The sequence below is a fragment of the Ahaetulla prasina genome, chromosome 1 (assembly GCF_028640845.1).
Source record: "Ahaetulla prasina isolate Xishuangbanna chromosome 1, ASM2864084v1, whole genome shotgun sequence".
Classification (NCBI taxonomy): domain Eukaryota; kingdom Metazoa; phylum Chordata; class Lepidosauria; order Squamata; family Colubridae; genus Ahaetulla; species Ahaetulla prasina.
This window is the reverse complement of record NC_080539.1, coordinates 15,111,968-15,125,933: the sequence shown is the minus strand read 5'-3', so window position 1 is coordinate 15,125,933 and position 13,966 is coordinate 15,111,968. Positions and strand designations below refer to the sequence as shown.

The 13,966-nt window shown below is 44.3% G+C and overlaps 1 protein-coding gene across 1 annotated transcript in view; it reads right to left on the bottom strand.

The window, feature by feature from the left end:
- The window catches only part of RAP1GAP2 (RAP1 GTPase activating protein 2), a 356,373-nt gene that overhangs the window by 319,828 nt on the left and 22,579 nt on the right, over positions 1 to 13,966 (bottom strand). The gene's annotated exons all lie outside the window — the stretch shown is intronic.

The window sequence follows — 13,966 nt, the reverse complement described above, 5'->3', positions numbered from 1 at the left end:
AGGAGCTAGACATTCTACTCCCCCTCCCCACCTGAAAAGAACTCTGTCCCAACTGCCAGTTGCCTTATATTGACACACTCTGATGCTACTCCTTCGGTAAACAGGCGTGGCCGTGGCCAGCATGTGACTCATCCAGCCTGCCGGCTGGGACATTCTACTGACCCCCACTCTGTTCCAACTGCCAGTTGCCTTATATTGATGCTACAGAGTTACACATTCTACATTAAGTTTCAGCTTTAAGTGTCAAGTTATCAAACCCGATCACATAGTTTCCTAGCGAAGCATGAGGCATCCAGCTAGTAAAGCATAAAACAACAATTAAAAATTAGGCCTGTTGGGAGATGAAAAGCTTTGGATGAGGTTAATTGGATTGGAAGGGAAAATTTTATTCTATGTTTGGTTTATGTATAACAATACCTTGTGATTGACCCGGGAAGCCGGGGGGGGGGGGAAGGGAGGGGGGAAGGGGGTTTTCTGGGAGGGAGGGGGGAAAAAAAGGGGGGGAAATGTTTTTGTTTTTTTTAAACTTTTTCAATTAAAAAAAAAAATTAGGCCTGTGAATTACATCCTTTCCCCTCCCCCTTAAACAGCTCTTTTATCCTTCACTATATCATCATGTTTTCATTATCCCTATTCAAATTTTTACTTATGTTATTTATTAGATTTTTATCCCACCTTTTTACATTTATAAATAACTCAAGGTGGAGCTGAAGAAGCTTCTCAGATGAGAAGCAAAATGTCTTCAAAGAAAAACCAGAAAGTCCAGTTGCCTCCTGAAAAAGCACTTTTGGGTCAAGGCAGTGAAAATACATACTATTCCTTCCTCCCCCATAACAACAACCCTGGGAAGTAGGTTGGGCTGAGAGGGTCACTGGCTCAAAGTTACCCAACTGGCTTTCATGCCTGAGGCGGGATCATTTCCCAGTGATTGGCCCAAAGTTACCTAACCCGCTTTCATTCCTAAAGTGGGATTGGAACTCATGACCTCCTGGTTTCTAAGTGAGCATCTGAATCACTACCCCAAATTGGCAAATTCTCAAAATTCCTACCCAAAACTCACTTTTTATCCATTCTTATGATAGATTTTGTCCATTCTTATGATAGATTTTGTTCTTTCAAAGGGGGCAATTTTTTTTTAAATTATTTAAATTTAAATTATGCAATATATAGATTTCAAGCATTGAAGCTGATGTCTCTTTCACATCAAATCCAGGACAGAATTGAAGTGACGGTCAAGCCGCGTAACCTAGGTTTGTCTGTCAACTCATTGAGATCTAAGACATCCAGGTATTACCAGTACTACTGCTAAAGTAGATTGTCAATTAGATATAGCGGCCAGTTATGGGTACCAGGGACCAGTTCCGTGAACTGGAAGGGGCATGGGTTCAAGTGCTGCCCGCACTCCATGGGTGAGTGCAGCCCGGTTGTTTGTGCGGTCTGGTTTTCGGCATGCCGCAGACTGGTGGGAGTCCACAGACCAGGGGTTGGGGATGCCTAAATTAGAAGATGATTAAAATACACAATATATGGAAACAATCTTGAATTTAAAAAATTGCTCCCCAAAGTGTCAAAATTTGCCTTGCATCTTCAAAATAAACCACCTAGATTGACCAGCCCTGTGTGATATGGACAAACGCTGTACCAGTGGTGAAATCCAAGTTATTTTACTACCGGTTCTGTGGGGGTGGCTTGCTGGGTGTGGCTTGGTGGACGTGGCATGGGAAGGATACTGCAAAATCTCCATTCCCACTCCATTCCAGGGGAAGGATACTGCAAAATCCCCATTCTTTCCCCACTTCTGGGGGAAGTATATGGCAAAATCTCCATTCCCATCCCACTCTAGGGCCAGCCAAAGGTGGTATTTGCTGGTGTCTAAACCAGGGGTCTTCAACCTTGGTCCCTTTAAGACTTGTGAACCTCAACTCCCAGAGTTCCTCAGCCAGCTTTGCTGGCTGAGGGACTCTGGGAGTTGAGGTCCACAAGTCTTAAAGGGACCAAGGTTAGAGACCCCTGGTCTAAAGTACTCAAAATTTCCACTGCCGGTTCTCCGAACTGCTCAAGATTTCCGCTACCGGTTCTCCAGAACCTGTCAGAACCTGCTGGATTTCATCCCTGCGCTGTACCAAATTTGCACTGGCCATGGTAGATGTGCACACACCCTCTCTAAGTAGTGTAAAATACCATCACTGCAGAGGTGGGTTTCAGCAGGTTCCAACCAGTTCTGGAGAATCGGTAGTAAAAATTCTGACTGGCCCCGCCCCCATCTATTCTCTGCCTGCCGAGTTCCAGCTGATCAGGAGGGAATGGGGATTTTGCAGTATCCTTCCCCTGCCACGCCCACCAAGCCACGCCCACAGAACCGGTAGTAAAAAAATTTGAAACCCACCACTGCATCACTGAATTGTGACTGCAGGGTGAAAAACAAACTTATCCAAAATATAGTGTTAAAAGTGCCAAAATAGAGCCTATAAAGGAGACTTTTCCAATTTCCTGGCTGTGGCAAATGAAGCAAAAATTATACTTGTAATCTAGACATATATTTATGATTATATTTTATATTTTATTGTGTTTCTGTCCAAATGCGATATGAATGTGCCATACAGTCAATCCATCCATTCATCCATCAACCAATATCAAGCCATCCTGGGCCCTGAGTGGTAGCCAGTGATTGGATTATTAAAAGCGAGCAAAACAGTGGGCAGGTAAAGAGACAACATTTGATCAAATATTGAATTAATAAAATGCAACGCAGGGGCTTTCTTCTCGTAGGTTTAATATTTTAGCACTTCTGTCACATTGAACATTGCAATTTTGCTTTTGAGTGTTGCAGACAAAACACAGCTGAGATAGCACCCAGCTGATTTTGGCTGATCTCACAAGGCATTAATCACTGGTTTGTGTTTGGCTAGTCCTAGTTGTGAAGAAAGAACTGGACCTCTATCTCCCTGTTACTGTTGTTAACGAAACTGCCTGGATGTTACCAGGAAACAAACTCAGATACGCTGTTCTCTTTATCTTCAGTGCCCACGAAAGCCTTGTTTATCAATTTTAGACTTCCTCTGAAGAGTTTTCAGAGATTGGTACGATTATAAGGAACTGTTTCTGATTTTTACTGCTCTGATGGGAAGCTTTACCCACTAGTGCAGGGAAGTCGAATTCGATTTCATTGAGAGCCGCATATGGGTTGTGTTTGACTTTGGTGGGGGTGGGTGTAGCCACGTCACTCATGTCTGGCACTCTGCCAGAGAAAACGGGCTCCCGAGCTCTGTTTTCGGCTGTGATAGCCTCCTACAACCCTCTGCCAGTGAAAACGCAATTCGGAGGTGCCGCATGCAGCCCTCCCGAGCTCCGTTTTCGCTTGCAGAGGCACCGTGGGCTGGTCCTTCACTCTTTCCAGGGCAGCCCCGTAGGCCAGATCCAGTGGTGGGATTCAGCCAGTTCGCACCTATTCGGGAGAACCGGTTGTTAACTTTCTAAGCAGTTGGGGGAACCGGTTGTTGGAAGAAATTTTATTCTGTTTTTTCCACTAACCCTGTAAGGAAGGCAGGAAAGAAACATTCTGGTGTTGTTTCTAGCCTAATCTTTATTGCCCTGCTTACAGAAACTGCCTCTCTGGTTAACCCTTATTACATTGTAACAGCTAAGGCGAAGCGCCTCATCGACGTGAGTGATGTTGAGTTGGCCACGCCCACATGGTCACATGACCACCAAGCCACGCCTATCCAGCTGGTCATTAGGGGAGAGAACCGGTGGTTAAATTATTTTAATCCCACCACTGGCCAGATTCTGGCTGGATCTAGCCACTGGCTGGATCTAGCCCCCCGAGCCTTGAGTTTGACACCCCTGCACTAGTTTTTGCAGGTTGAGCAAACTTTGTGAATCATCACGCATGGTTGCAATATCACTGTTAAAATATTTGGGGGGAAGAAATAAATCTTAAAAGCATTGTGGGAGGGTTTTAAAATAAAGAAATGCGTGCACCTGCATCTAATTCTTGTAATATGTATAAAGGGGGTGGGGGAATCTGCATATTATTATAGATACAAGAGGGAAACAACAAAGAAGACAGAAACTGAGGGAGGCCGATTCAATCCCACCCGTGCCAGCCAAAATACAGACAGCATGCAGCAATTCTGAGTCATATAAACTGCCAGAAAGCAATTGTTTTGCAAATGCTTTTCTATTTAAACCATCCAAGACAAAAGAGGGATAATTGGTATGCGGTTTGCATAAAGAAAATTGAATGTGATCAGTATCAAAGAGATGGCAGGACCCTTCTACTCTAACCTTGGAGAACAGCTGCCCGTTAAGGTAGGAAGAATAAGGCTAAATAGGATCATATCCAGTGGTGGGATTCAGCCAGTTCTCACCACTTCAGGAGAACCGGTTGTTAACTGTCTGAGCAGTTTGGCAAACTAGTTGTTGGAAGAAATCATTCGGGCAAAGAACCGGTTGTTAAATTACTTGAATCCCAACACTGATCATATCAAATAGCTGCTGAAAAGCAGTCACACAAAAACAGTGATAATAAATGGATGAATTCTCAGGCTGACTGTGATTTAGGAGACTATTACTATATGGGAACAACCAGCCGCAAGATTCCCCCTTATCAGTAAAGAGACCTATCTCCTAGCTCAGGAGTCTCCAAACTTGGCAGTTTTAAGACTTGTGGACTTCAATTCCCAGAATTCCTCAGCCAGCATGGGTACCTGTGGAATTCTGGGAATTGGTTGACTCCGGAATTCTGGGAGTTGAAGTCCAGAAGTCTTAAAATGGCCGAGTTTCCATTTTGGAGACCCCTGTCCTAGCTGGATCACAGGAAGACAGTTAGAAAGAAAACCAGAAAGCCTTTGCATATATACAGGTAGAGGAGCTGCGGTGGTGCAGTGGTTAGAGTGCAGCACTACAGGCTACTTCAGCTGACTGCTAGCTGCAGTTCAGCAGTTCAAATCTCAATAGTCTCAAGGTTGACTCAGCCTTCCATCCTTCTGAGGTGGGTAAAATGAGGACCCAGATTGTTGGGTAGAGGGTAGTAAAAGTACTATGAAGTGGTATATAAGTGCTATTGCTATTGCTAGTCCTTTGAGAGAGCTTTGATGTTTGTAATATATATCTGCACCTCAAAACATTGCAATTTGTTGCCAGTGCCCTGATTCCAGAAAGGCTAAATCATACAACATAGAAAAATAGGGTTGGAAGGGACCTTGGAGGTCTTCTAGTCCAACCCCCTGCCCGTGGCAGGAGATCCTATACATTCCAGACTTTCTTTGGCCTAAAGAATAACAGAATAGAATAATGGAGTTGAAAGGGATGCCAAAGGTCCTCCAGTCTAATCCCCCACCCAAGCAGGAGACCCTTCTTGGATGAGGAGCGAAACGTCTTCAAAGAAAAACCAGAAAGTCCAGTTGCATCTTGAAAAAGCACCTTTGGGACAACCATGACCTGGAGGACTGAGGATCTCCATACTCATTTAGAAGCCCCTATAACAGGGACGCAGGGGCTCAGTGGCTCAGACGCTGAGCATGTCAATCGAAAGGTCGGCAGTTCAGCGGTTCGAATCCCTAGTGCCGCATAACGGGGTGAGCTCCCATTACTTGTCCCAGCTTCTGCCAACCTAGCAGTTTGAAAGTAGAAAAATTGAGACCGCCTTTGGTGGGAAGGTAACAGCATTCCGTGCACTTTGGGCATTTAGTCATGCCGGCCACATGACCCCGGAGACGTCTTTGGACAGCACTGGCTCTTCGGCTTTGAAACGGAGATGAGCACCGCTGCCTAGAGTCCGGAACGACTAGCACGTATGTGCGAGAGGAATCTTTACCTTTCCCTTTACACCAGTGATGGTTAACCTTTTCAGCAACAAGTGCCGAAATTGGAGTGTGCGTACTAGAGCACCAGAACCCAGAAGAGAGCAGCTGGCCGGTGCACATACGCGGGGCAGCCAGCTGCTCTTCCGAGTTTCGGCATGCACATTGCTTCTCTCCTTGCTTAGTATCCATCCATTGCTTCTTGTCCTGCCCTCAGGTACTTTGGAGAATAGGTTGATCCTCTCTTCTTTGTGGCAGCCCCTTAAGTATCCTGTTGTTTCTAGTCCTTCTTTCCCTACATTCTTAACGAAGGATGGTTTCATTTGAGAAGAATTCGATTTCTGACCACAAGTTAACTATGCGCTCAGATGATGAAGAATGCTGATGGTGCCATTAAAAAGTCTGCATGCATCAAAAAATAATTTACTTCCAATTTTCATAACATGATTTATTTCTAATCTCGGTAGAGCGGCTGTTTCGGGGACAAAAAAACCCACGTCTGCAATCAGTGGTAGGATCAGGGCAAGACTTTGTAGCAGGCTTTTATAGTATAGCAGGATGACCTTTTAAAGGGAAGTAATAGGATGGTTTGTATGCGCTGCTGTTACTCAGAATGAAGGGAGCCTTAAGATGGTTTAAGACCAGAGTCTGAAATTACTACCTGCTTTGATCCAGCCAAATAGTGAGTCCTTTTCTTGGATTCCCACTTTAAGAAAAAAAATAGACAAATTGCAACAGGTTCCAACGAGAGCACCATGGATGATTGCAGATTAACAGAATAACAGAGTTGGAAGGGACCTTGGAGGTCCTCTAGTCCAACCCTCTGCTCAAGCAGGGGACCCTATACCAGGGGTGTCAAACTCAGGCTCATGGGCCGAATCCGGCCCAGAGGATGTTTAGATCTGGCCCGTGGAGCCACCCTGGAAACAGCAATGGATCAGCTCGCAGTCCCTCTGCCAGCAAAAATGGAGCTCGGGGCCGAATGTGGCCCTCCCGAGGCCCCATTTTTGGCCACGATGGACTCCTGCAGCCCTCTGCCAGCGAAAACGGAGCTGGGAAGGGATAGGAAAGAAGAAAGGGAAAGAGGGGAAGGAAGAAAAAAGGAGAATGAAGAGGGAAAGAAAAGGAAGAAAAGGGAGGGAGGGAGGGAGGGAGGGAGGGAGGAAGGTAGGTAGGTTATAATAAGAGTGAGGGAGGGTCTCAGGGAAGTCCTGCCTTAGCACTTAGACATCACAGGTGCCCCCTGAAATCAAGCTGGCCATGCCCACCCTGGCCGCACCACGCCTCGGCCCGCTGAGGTCAAACACAACCCTGATGCAGCCCTCAATGAAATCGAGTTTGACACCCCTGCCCTATAGCATTTCAAACAAATGTTGTCCAATCTCTTCTTAAAAACTTCCAGTGTTGGAGCATTCACAACTTCTGGAAGCAAGTCGTTCCACTGATTAATTGTTCTAACTGTCAGTTAATTTCTTCTTAGTTCTAGGATGGGCTCCTCCTTGATTAGTTTCTTATTCTGCCTTCTGGAGCTTTGGAGAATAGGCTGATCCCCTCTTCTTTGTCGCAGCGCCTTAAAAAAAGCTAAACCATCTACAGTAGGGGTCTCCAACCTTGGCAACTTTAAGCCTGGCGGACTTCAACTTCCAGAAAGCCCCAGCCGGCTGGGGCATTCTGGGAGTTGAAGTCCGCCAGGCTTAAAGTTGCCAAGGTTGGAGACCCCTGATCTACAGAATGCCTGAAGGAACTGGGGAGGTTTTCTTACTGAGAAAAGGCAACTGAAACTAAATATGGAGTTAAACAAATCACTGCAGTTATTAAGTGAATCATACATTCATTAAGCAAATCCAGCTCCCTGCACAGACTTTGCTTGCCAGAAACCAGCTAGGAAGGTTGCAAATTTATTATCTGATTAAATTTCAGTACTGCCCATCTCCTTTATAAAGTCGCCCTGGGATGTTCCCTGGGGGAGTTTAGGCCAGTTCTTCTCTCTCACCCCAAGATCTAGTCTGGCTTGGTGGTTAAAGTGCTGGATAAGAGGCAGAGAAACTCAAGTTCTAATAAAGGAGAATATTTGTAGCTCACAATTGAAATGAGGGGCCCCTGCTCAGAGGTGGTGTTCAGCCAGTTCAAACTGGTAGCAGCGACTGGTGTAATGGCGGCCTATTCAGCCATGTTTTCGAGGCCGGGCGCATGCATAGAAGGACTGCGTGTGAAAAAAGTGCATGCGCAGAAGGCTGGGCGGAGGCGCAGGAGGCACGCATGTGTGCGGTGAACCGGTGATAAGAATATGTAAAACCCATCGCTGCCCCTGGTGCTCCCTGAGCTTGGTTGTTTTCTTGCAGATGTTTCAGCACCCAAACCAGGTAACATCACCTGTGCTGATAATGTTACCTAGTTTAGATAATGAAACATCTGCAAGAAAACAACCAAGCTCGTAAAGCACCAAGAACCCAACCCTTCACGCTCAACTTCTGGTTGAGCCTCATTCTTGGAAGCTTACATAGTTTCTGTGTAAGTTTTTCACATGGCAGAGTTTCTGGCAAAAAAAAAAAATCCCGTAAGGAATACATTGACTAACTTAACAACCTTGGCGTTTTCTTGACAACCATGTCATTTGCTTTATTTTAATAGTCATGGTGGTGCAGTGGTTAGAATGCAGTATTGCAGGCTAACTCTGTCCACTGCCAGCAGTTCGATCCTGACTGGTTCAAGGTTGACTTAGCTTTCCATCCTTCCGAGGTGGGTAAAATGAGGACCCAGATTGTTGGGGGCAATATACAGCCCTTAGAGAGGGCTGTAAAGCACTGTGAAGGGGTATATAAGTCTAAGTGTCCCAAAAGTGCTTTTTCAGGAGGCAACTGGACTTTCTTGCTTTTGTCTTTTGAAGACGTTTCGCTTCTTATCCAAGAAGCTTCTTCAGCTCTGACAGGATAGTGGGGGATAGAAGGATTTATATTCCTTGCAGACAGCTGGTCATTTGCATCCTTTTAGAAGGTCTTTGAAGCACTTGGAGGTTTATCTGTGTCCTCAGGGTCACCTGAGTGGTGCTCCTGGTTCCTGTAGTCTGCAATTTTTTTCCTCTGGAAATCCATTCCTACTCCCACTCCATTCAAAGGGGGTTCATCCCGAATTTTCTTTCAAAAGAAAAAACAAGGACGTCCTGGAAAAGCCCCTATGGGACAACCATGACCTGGATGACTGAGAATCTCTACAGACCATAAGTAAGTGCTATTGCTATTTATGACCACTGCAAAAAAGACTGTAAAATCAGGTTGGTCGTGTGGAAGCCTGGATTTACAACTATCTTGACTTACGACAGAAATCCCAGGCTCTGTTAAGGACTTAAGTCGAGGACTACCTGTAAAGTCAACCAGCAAACATGCTTTTAAACTGTTGCAAATGGCATTGCAGAATCCCTAAAGCAGCAGGCAGCTTTGATTATGATTATTATGATTATTATGATTATTATTATTACAGCCAGAAATGATGCGCCCATGATGTGCCAAAGCCTACTGCACTTTAACCAGTTTTAGCAGACACGCCAGCTGGGTCTCTTCTACGAGAAAACTAACCTGCGAGGGCTTATGAAGGTGGCAGCACACCCAGATTAAATACATAATTTGCTTTTTTTGCAAGACTGCCTGCGAAAAATGTTCAGAAAACTCCAGCTGGTTCAGACTGTAACCTCCGGATCTTGTTATGCAACCCAATACTTAAGCAAAAAAGGAAAAAATTAAGAGCACGCCAAGGAACACCCGCAGGTCTTAATAGGCCTCGGAAATGACTGCCTTTAAAGCCTCAATCCACCAGCTGTCTGCTGCAGAACCACTTATGTTTAGAAGGGAAGTGCAGCCCAGCATCACTCAGAAAGGGAGAAGTGATATTTGATGCCATTTTCACAGGCCCCCGATGGTAGCAAGATTGCCTCCATCCTTCTACAACCTCTCCCAAAACATCTGTCACTCCAAGAACCGTCAGAATCGGCCATTCCGAATAGCTGAACAGTGTCATCCACAGGGTGGATATTCAGCGGCCCTCTGTGCCCCCACCAAATCATCATCATTTAATGACCCCATAATCCCTTGCGGGGTGGAGTCTGGGCAACTGAATGGAACTAGCAGAGTGTTTTAATGGCCGGATGTCCTTCCTGTCGCCAATGCGGAGTTTTGTTCAGCAGATATATTCTCAGTGTGCCCAGAGAGAGAAATATCTGCCTCTACCTAGGATCGAACTCAGAGCCTCCTGATTGTGAGGCGAGTGCTCCACCATTCTTCTGTGCCCAGCCCCCCAAATGCAGGACCAAAACTGTTGGGGAGCAAAATTTAGCAAAATGTCAGGAGAAAGATCCTAAAGGGTCTCTGGTGGCTCAGACTGCTAAGACAGTCTGTTATTAACACAGCTGCTTGCAATTACTGCAGGTTCAAGTCCCACCAGGCCCAAGGTTGACTCAGCCTTCCATCCTTTATAAGGTAGGAAAAATGAGGACCCAGATTTTTGGGGGCAATAAGTTGACTTTGTATATAATATACAAATGGATGAAGACTATTGCTTAACATAGTGTAAGCCGCCCTGAGTCTTCGGAGAAGGGCGGGATATAAATGCAAATAAATTTTAAAAAAATGGTGAGAGGGTTTTTTGGTATTAAAATACAGGTAGTCCTCGATTTATGACCACAATTGAGCCACAAATTTCTGCTGCTAAGTTAGACAGTTGCTAAATGCACATTGCCCAATTTTACAACCTTTCTTGCCACGGTTGGTAAGTGAATCACTTCAGTTGTTAAATTAGTAGCATGGTTGTTAAGCAAATCTGGCTTCCCCATAGAATAGAATAGAATAGAATAGAATAGAATAGAATAGAATAGAATAGAATAGAATAGAATAGAATAGAATAGAATAGAATAGAATAGAATAGACGAGAGGTCGAACGACTAGCCTTATGGTGCAACCAAAACAATCTGGAACTGAACACACTCAAAACCGTAGAAATGGTGGTAGACTTTAGGAGAAACCCTTCCATACTGCCACCTCTCACAATACTAGACAACAAAGTATCAACAGTAGAAACCTTCAAATTTCTAGGTTCTATCTCAAGATCTAAAATGGACAGCTAACATCAAAAACATCATTAAAAAAGGACAGCAAAGAATGTTCTTTCTGCGCCAACTCAGTAAGCTCAAACTGCCCAAGGAGCTGCTGATTCAGTTCTACAGAGGAATTATTGAGTCTGTCATTTGCACCTCTATAACTGTCTGGTTCGGTTCTGCAACCCAACAAGAAAAACACAGACTTCAGAGGATAATTAGAACTGCAGAAAAAATAATTGCTACCAACCTGCCTTCCATTGAGGACCTGTATACTGCACGAATCAAGAAGAGGGCCGTGAAAATATTTACAGATCCCTCGCATCCTGGACATAAACTGTTTCAACTCCTACCCTCAAAACGACGCTATAGAGCACTGCACACCAGAACAACTAGACACAAGAACAGTTTTTCCCGAAGGCCATCACTCTGCTAAACAAATAATTCCATCAACACTGTCAGACTATTTACTGAATCTGCACTACTATTAATCTTCTCATAGTTCCCATCACCAATCTCTTTCCATTTATGACTGTATGACTGTAACTTGTTGCTGGCAATCCTTATGATTTATATTGATATATTGACCATCAATTGTGTTGTAAATGTTGTACCTTGATGAACGTATCTTTTCTTTTATGTACACTGAGAGCATATGCACCAAGACAAATTCCTTGTGTGTCCAATCACACTTGGCCAATAAAAAATTCTATTCTATTCTATTCTATTCTATTCTGACAAATGGCAATCCAGTCTCTTCTTGAAAGCCTCCAGTGATGAAACTCCCACAATTTCCGAAGGCAACTTCTGTTCCATTGTTTGACTGTTCTCACTGTCAGAAAATTTCTCCTTATTTCCAGGTTGAATCTCTCCTTGGTCAATTTCCATCCATTATTCCTTGTCTGGTGTTCAGGTGCCTTGGAAAATAGCTTGACCCCTTTCCTCTTTGTGGCAGCCCCTCAAATATTAGAGCACAGCTATCTTCTCTCCACTGATCCTTCTCTTCACTAGACTAGCCATGCCCAGTTCCTGCAACCGTTCACTGTATGTTTTAGACTCCAGTCCCCTAATCATCCTGGTTGCTCTTCTCTGCACTTTTTCTAGTGTCTCAACATCTTTTTTATATATTTTATATTTTCATGCAGTTAAAGTAGCAGAGAGGTGAGTTGGCCGTCTTTTGGCAGGTGCAGTTCATAAACTGAATCCGGTGTGGACTGGAGGACCTCAAGGCATCCTTCCAACTCTATCACTGATATTACCCAATTGTGAGACTATGCACTAAAGTCAAAATTAAGCAAAAACTGTAGAATGGCTTGGGAGACATAACTCAAAGCCCTTTTCCTGTATGTATGCAGATTCTTCGGCATTCTTCATGTACAATCTCCAGATTCCCTAAACCAGGGCTGTCCAATCTTGGCAACTTTAAGATTTGTGGACCTCAACTCCCAGAATTCCCTAGCCAGTAGTATTTTGGGAAATGAAGTCCACAAGTCTTAGAGCTACCAAGGGTGAACACTGCTGCCTTAAGTTGTCTAATGAATTAGGTGTGTCTAGTCTAATGAAAAGAAGGACTAGAGGTGTCATCAGACGTGGGATTCACTTACCTTCCCTACCAGTTTGCAAATGTGAGTGCATGTACCTCCTATGCACATGCGCCCGGCCGTCTATGCATGCTTTTTGCTCGTGCATTACGTCTGGGCGGGTGGAAGGAGCCTCCCACAGTCGCCACTATGGGTTCGCCCGAACCGGACAGAACTGGCTGAATCCCACCTCTGGGTGACATGATAACAGTGCTCCAATATTTTAGAGGCTCTTGCAAAGACAAAGGGGTCAAACTATTTTCTAAAGCAGTGGTCTCCAACCTTGGCAATTTTAAGCCTGGAGGACTTCAACTCCTAGAATTCCCCAGGCTTAAAGTTGCCAAGGTTGGAGACCTCTGTTCTAAAGCAAGATGACAAATAATAGTTGGAAACTAAGCAAGGAGAGAAGCAACCTAGAACTAAGGAGAAATTCACTTACAATGAGAACAACTAATCAACGGGACGGCTTGCCTTCAGAAGTTATGGGTGCTCCATCACTGAAGGCTTTCAGAAACAGAATGCACATCCATTTTGTCTGAAATGGTATAAGTTCTCCTGCTCAAGCAGGGGGTTGGACTAGAAGACCTTCAAGGACCCTTCCAACTCTTATTGTTCCACTGTAACAACATTGCCAAAAAGGCACTAAGAGTTGTTAACCTAACCTTGTGTAGCTTCTTCTCTGGTAATGTACTATTAACTAAAGCATACAAAACATTTGCTAGCCCAATTCTTGAACACAGCTCATCTGTCTGGAACCCGCACTGCATATCGGACATAAATACAATCGAGAGAGTCCAGAGATATTTCACAAGAAGAGTCCTCCACTCCTCTGCTCGCAATAAAATACCTTATGCCACCAGACTCCAAATGTTAGGCTTAGACAACTTAGAACTACGCCGACTTCAGTCTGACCTAAGCATAGTACATAAAATTATCTACCACAATGTCCTACCAGTCAATGACTACTTCAGTTTCAACCACAACAATACACAAGCAAATAATAGATACAAACTCAAGGTAAACCACTCCAAACTCGATGGCAGAAAATACGATTTCAGCAACAAAGTGGTCAATGCCTGGAATGCATTACCTGACTCTGTAGTTTCTTCCCCAAACCCCCAAAACTTTAAGCTTAAACTGTCTACTGTTGACCTCACTTCATTCCTAAGAGGTCTGTAAGGGGCGTGCATAAGCGCACCTGCGTGCCTACCATCCCTGTCCTAATATTCCCTTTTTACTTATTCTTTTCATGTATCCAAATTATGTGTATACTTTTACCTGTTATCTTATATATGATTGACAAAATAAATAAATAAATAAAATTATTCTATGTTCTAAGGAGAAAGAGGGCTTAGGACCCTAAGAAAATCTCATTGAGTCGGCTCACAAAGGGTGCTGTAGATTTCCAAGATGGCTTATTCTGCAAAATGTTGCCTCCCACCTCCAAATGCTGAAGAAATTTGGAGGGCAACGTCCACCCACACAGTCTCTCTCTCTCA